The sequence below is a fragment of the Salminus brasiliensis genome, chromosome 15, assembly GCF_030463535.1.
Source record: "Salminus brasiliensis chromosome 15, fSalBra1.hap2, whole genome shotgun sequence".
In the NCBI taxonomy this organism is placed as follows: Eukaryota; Metazoa; Chordata; class Actinopteri; order Characiformes; family Bryconidae; genus Salminus; species Salminus brasiliensis.
In genome coordinates this window covers 198667-205498 of record NC_132892.1, presented here as the reverse complement: position 1 = coordinate 205498, position 6832 = coordinate 198667, and positions in this window count along the sequence as shown.

The window sequence follows — 6832 nt, the reverse complement described above, 5'->3', positions numbered from 1 at the left end:
TAAGCAGAGAGAGAGATAAACAAAGAGATAAGCAGAGAGCGAGATAAACAGAGATAAACAAAGAGATAAGCAGAGAGCGAGATAAACAAAGAGATAAGCAGAGAGAGAGATAAACAGAGAGATAAACAAAGAGATAAGCAGAGAGAGAGATAAACAGAGAGATAAACAAAGAGATAAGCAGAGAGCGAGATAAACAGAGAGATAAGCAGAGAGAGAGATAAACAGAGAGATAAACAAAGAGATAAGCAGAGAGCGAGATAAACAAAGAGATAAGCAGAGAGCGAGATAAACAGAGAGATAAACAAAGAGATAAGCAGAGAGAGAGATAAACAGAGAGATAAACAAAGAGATAAGCAGAGAGCGAGATAAACAGAGAGATAAGCAGAGAGAGAGATAAACAGAGAGATAAGCAGAGAGCGAGATAAACAGAGAGATAAACAAAGAGATAAGCAGAGAGAGAGATAAACAGAGATAAGCAGAGAGAGAGATAAACAGAGAGATAAACAAAGAGATAAGCAGAGAGCGAGATAAACAGAGAGATAAGCAGAGAGAGAGATAAACAGAGAGATAAGCAGAGAGAGAGATAAACAGAGAGATAAGCAGAGAGAGAGATAAACAGAGAGATAAGCAGAGAGCGAGATAAACAGAGAGATAAACAAAGAGATAAGCAGAGAGAGAGATAAACAGAGAGATAAGCAGAGAGCGAGATAAACAGAGAGATAAGCAGAGAAATAAGCAGAGAGAGAGATAAACAAAGAGATAAGCACAGAGAGATAGAGAGAGATAAGCAGAGAGCGAGATAAACAAAGAGATAAGCAGAGAGCGAGATAAACAGAGAGATAAGCAGAGAGAGAGATAAACAGAGAGATAAGCAGAGAGCGAGATAAACAGAGAGATAAGCAGAGAGAGAGATAAACAGAGAGATAAGCAGAGAGAGAGATAAACAGAGAGATAAACAGAGAGAGATAAACAGAGAGATAAGCAGAGAGAGAGATAAACAGAGAGATAAGCAGAGAGCGAGATAAACAGAGAGATAAGCAGAGAGAGAGATAAACAGAGAGATAAGCAGAGAGCGAGATAAACAGAGAGATAAACAAAGAGAGAGATAAACAGAGATAAGCAGAGAGATAGAGAGAGATAAGCAGAGAGCGAGATAAACAAAGAGATAAGCAGAGAGAGAGATAAACAGAGAGATAAGCAGAGAGAGATAAACAGAGAGATAAGCAGAGAGAGAGATAAACAGAGAGATAAGCAGAGAGCGAGATAAACAGAGAGATAAGCAGAGAGAGAGATAAACAGAGAGATAAGCAGAGAGCGAGATAAACAGAGAGATAAACAAAGAGAGAGATAAACAGAGATAAGCAGAGAGATAAACTAAGAGGTAAACAAAGAGAGAGAGATAAGCAGTGAGACAGAGAGATATACACACACAGTAAGAGAGTGTGTGAGAGAGAGAGACATACTAACACTCAACAAGCTCAGGACCAGAACATCACTAAACTAATCAGAGTAACTGAACTACAGCTCACCTGAGAGACAAACACAACACCTGCTGAGACCTCAGAGCTATCTGACCCTAAACCTCCAGAGAGCTCAGTGACTGACCCCAACCTGACGACCACCCTGACCAGCTACAGACTCAGTCAGCACAGCCTGGCAGCTTTGATGTTAATAGTTCAAACTGTTTAGTAATGGTTCATCTGCTCACCTTTCACAACTGACCTGTGACCATTAATCTGTAGCTTTGGCAATACAAATGTAGCTCTATCTGTCATCCCAATAAAACCCCCTGAATTAAATTAAATTGATAAATAGAGAGAGAGAGAGAGAGAGAGAGAGAGAGAGGACTGTTGTGTAGTTCTGTATAGAAACCCTGAAAGAACCAGGTTCTAAGAGTGTACTGGTGAAGTGATGGCTGAATAAAAAAACAATCATCATCATTATAGTAATAAATAATAATAATGATGATGATGATGATCATTATTATTATAACAGCAATAAAAATATTAACAGTAATTGTAATAATAGTAATATTAGTAATAATAATAACAACAATAATAATAATAGTAATAATACTAATAATAGTGTTGCTGTTTACTCTGAGTTGAAAGGTGTTTGTTTATGGTGTTTATGCACTGTATATTATACAGTGTTTACAGTGTTTACCTCTGTAAGTCTCTCCGTTTGAGGCCGGCTGAGGTTCAGTCAGGGCCTAGCTGACCGAGAAAGCACAGAACTTCAAACCAAGGTCGTTTACGTTAATGTGGAACGTGGTGTTTCCGAGGGGAGCCGCCTTTCAATTCCCTCCACTGTCTTATTTCTGAAATTCATTAGCCTGTATACGCGAGCAGGGACCCGCCGCACTCGCTCGGCTCTAATGGGAACAGAAAATTGAAAAGCTGAGATTTAATTTTGCTCTAACTTTGCCTTATTTCCATGGGAACCTCTCCCTCGCGCCCCTCTTGTCTATTAGTCGAGGAGGCAAAGGCCAATCACAATTAGGCTGCAAATGAAGGTCGCTATCAGGCGGTAGCGCTCGCTCTGGCACTGTGACCTTAATACCAGCTAATATGTCTCTTTCTCTCTCGCTCGCCCATTCTACCTTAAATAAAGGAGCCGGACTGAAGGGGCAGAGCCGCGGGAGTTCGGTTATTAAGGCTGTGGTTCCGATAAAGAACGGCGAAAACGCTGGAGTTTCTTCAGACAGCCGCCCTCACGGCCCGGCTCCAACCCGGCCTGTCCCTGAAACTCCGCCTCCAGCACCCGCTGAGCTCCAGCTGGACTGAAGGACTGGGAGAACCTCTAGCCTGGAGAACCTCTAGCCTGGAGAACCGCTCTCTTCTGAAATGACTCTTATTTTGTAATGATTCAGATTGGCTGCGTTCCTGAAAGCCATGGAACTGAAAAAGTCAAAAGTGAAAAAAGGGAATTGTGGGTAACGGCAGCCCCTCCACCTCTGAATCAACAATAAAAATCACTTTAGCATCAGAGCACTGGATACTGTAGAGATTCATCAATATATCGATCAGATTCATATTGATTACAGGAAGTGTTTGAAGTTTGTTTGCTTTTGTTTCTTTTAAATGTGAAAGAATTAATTACTAATTAGCATTAATAACTTTTTAAATTAAAGCCTGAATAATCCAGTTCTGTCCCACAGTTTGAGCTTAATGCTCACCTTGACCTGTAACACACACACACACACACACACACACACACACACACACTCTCTCTCTCTCTTTAATTCTTATCATTATTAGTCTTAATTACTGTAGGTGCGAGTGGACGATGTGATGTAGGGAGACTGAAGGAGCTCATTACTGCAGCCTGGGTTCTCTAACCTACAGGAACTGAAGAGTCGCTTTATTCACCAAAGGAAATCTTTCATTCCTGTGACAGTGATATTATTCATATAATAATAATAATTAGTAATAATAATAATTCTAATAATATAGAAACAATTATAATAATATTTCTGCTGATGTTAATAATAATAAAAAATATATAATAATGATGATAATATTTAATAATAATAATAATAATACATGTAAATAATGTTAATTTTATGCTGATTGTCTTAATATAAAATATATTATAATGATGAGGCTGCTGCTGGTGATTGAAAAAATGTAAATAAATAATAATAAAAATAATGATCATAATAAACAGTGGGATGAGATATGCAGCAAAAAGCTGGCAGAATAATAATAATAATAATAATAATAATATAATAAAAATGAGAAATCAATTTGGATAACACACATTATGCACAGCCATATTAATAACTAATAATATTATAAGGGAAGCCGGTGTGTACCGCTGTGTTTCAGTACAAGGAGCCTAGAAACGCCCCTGAATAAATGAGGCTGTAAAGTTAGCATGGTGGTCTCTTTATTCACTCTATATTTCTACAGTAATGGTTTATTATTTTTCTACATTTTTAAACATATGTATTAATGATGCTAATTTACCGTGTGAATCTGGTTTATTTGGTGTATCTGATGGACTGTCCTCCGTGTGGAGTTAATAATTCATGGCCTGGTGCTGGGCTGGGGATCGATGGCGGGGTGTTTTATGTACGGTTGTGTTACAGCGTGAGGCCTCGTGCTCGCGGCTGTCTTCATGCTGCTGGTTAGCACTGGGTGTTAAATCAGCGGCGGACGCTGCTGAGACAGGCGGTCAGCGTTATTACAGTAAACTGCCACTTTATTAATCTAAGCGGTCAGTTGTGCGCGGCGCTGACGGCTGTGCGGCTGAAGGACGCTCTCGGTGTTTGGAGTATAATGAGTGGTCGGGGGAAAGGTCAGGACAGCCCGTAAAAACTCTATTAAAGCTCTACGCTGCTTCATCCAACCCTCCAGCCCGCTGCGACGCTAACGCTAACACTGCAGCAGGCTTGGAGGACTGGCAAGGACTGGACTGGTCAGTTTGGGCAGTGAAAGCTAATTTTATATAGAATTTTATATATTATTGTTATATATATTTATGCTGTACCGGAGCGACGAGGCTAATGCAGCTAACAGGTAAGGGAGGCTAGCAGCTGGGTTTTTTCAGCAGTTATGGTTATAAAATAACCATATAACTATAAAATAAGTACAACAAATATATATATATATATGTTACATGTTACATTTATATTATTATTATAAACAACCACAATAATACTATCATGTTATATCATTATAAAATTCATGTCCAGAAAGTAAGAATTCGCCCCAGGATTTTGATCCAGCTGCCCGGGCAGCTCTGCTGCAGCTAAGCGTTTTTTACTTTCTGGACCTGAATTTTTCATGCCTAATAATATTAATAATAATAACTGGAGCCTCAGATAAGCGCCAGCAATTTGCAAAAAGGTTCTCCAAGGGTTCTTTAGTAAATGCAATGGTTCTATATAGAACAGTACCATCCACTATTGTATTTCAGTACTATATAGAGCTATATATAATTATAGATTATGGTCATAAAAAAATGAGGACATCCCATATTTGTAGATCTGATCTGGAGGTGATCTGACTGAACTCTCACACCTGAAGAAACATCTTTAATCATCATTTATTAAATAGAATTAATAGGAATGTAATTTTCCTGTGAGGAGAAAGTTCAACCTCAGCCGTTTAGTCTGGTCTGCTCTGGATGGTTGGGTGGAGGTGCAGAGGAGTCTGGGAAGGGCTTTAGAAAGGCCTCGGCTGATTGTAGGCCGGACTGTCGTAGCTGTAAAAACTCGTCTGGGACGAAATCATTTGTCACTCGGGTTCCAAACAGCAGAAGGAAGGCCTGGTCTGTCCCGGAGCGGCGCCGCTAATGTAAAGCTGAGAGAGCCATCCATAACGGGAGCATGCGTTACTACGGTAACACGCACAGGTGCCATTCATCACCCGGGCCCGCGGGCTCAAGGTCGGAGTCTGTCTGCGTTTAATTTTGATGACTGGGCTGTGGGCATGAATGTGACTGCGGTGGAAAGTCTTCTACCTTTAAAAGCGAGTGCAAATTATTCACCCGCCGCCGATTTTCACCTGGCCCGTTAAGGACGAGCCGCCGAGCCCGGCCCGGCCCGGCCCGGCCCCAGGCTGTGAAAACGGCGCCGTGTTTCTGCAGTGCGTCTGCTGTGGGCTGAATATTCATGGGCGTAATTAACAGAGCAGTCACTCCGTCCTTACGGCCCCTCTTAAATAATTAACGCTCTGGAAATAGCAGCAGAACTTATATTTCCAGAACTTGCGTACGGGCCTCGCCCCGTCCCGCTCCTCTGCCTCGCTGTTCCTCTCAGAGGCCGCCGCAGTGAAGACGATCGCCGCTCCTTTGTTTGGTGTTAAAGGGGAGACTCCCTAGCTCAGGGTTTCTCCTTTACAGTGGATCTGGTGTGAAACCAGGCGTCGGTCGCCATGACTACAACACAGATACAGCCCATAATTTATTTCCTATCCAAACCTGTCAGTGCAGCTGTGTATACGCACACGTACTGTCGTATAAAAGGAACTGAGCTGCTTAGAGTAGAGGTGGGGCAGTGAGGTAGTGGGGCAGTGAGGCGGTGGGGTGGTGAGGTGGTGGAGTAGTGAGGTGGTGAGGTAGTGAGGCGGTGGGGTAGTGAGGTGGTGAGGTAGTGAGGCGATGAGGTGATGGGGTAGTGAAGTAGTGAGGCGGTGGGATGGTGAGGCGATGAGGTGGTGGGGTAGTGAGGCGGTGGGGCGGTGGAACTGAAGAGTCGCTTTATTCACCAAAGGAAATCTTTCATTCCTGTGACAGTGATATTATTCATATAATAATAATAATTAGTAATAATAATAATTCTAATAATATAGAAACAATTATAATAATATGATGTTAATAATAATAAAAAATATATAATAATGATGATAATATTTAATAATAATAATAATACATGTAAATAATGTTAATTTTATGCTGATTGTCTTAATAATAATATAAAATATATTATAATGATGAGGCTGCTGCTGGTGATTGAAAAAATGTAAATAAATAATAATAAAAATAATGATCATAATAAACAGTGGGATGAGATATGCAGCAAAAATCTGGCAGAATAATAATAATAATAAGGAACTGAGCTGCTTAGAGTAGAGGTGAGGCAGTGAGGTAGTGGGGCAGTGAGGCGGTGGGGTAGTGAGGCGGTGGGGTAGTGGGGTAGTGAGGTGGTGGGGTAGTGAGGTGGTGAGGTAGTGAGGCGGTGGGGCGGTGGGGTGGTGAGGCGGTGAGGCGGTGGGGTGGTGAGGCGGTGGGGTGGCCTGATGCCTCCTCTCAGTCCGGAGGTGTTAATCCAGGAAAACCTGGAGCGCCGTGATGTGAAACACACACTGAGGCAGAGCTGACGTAG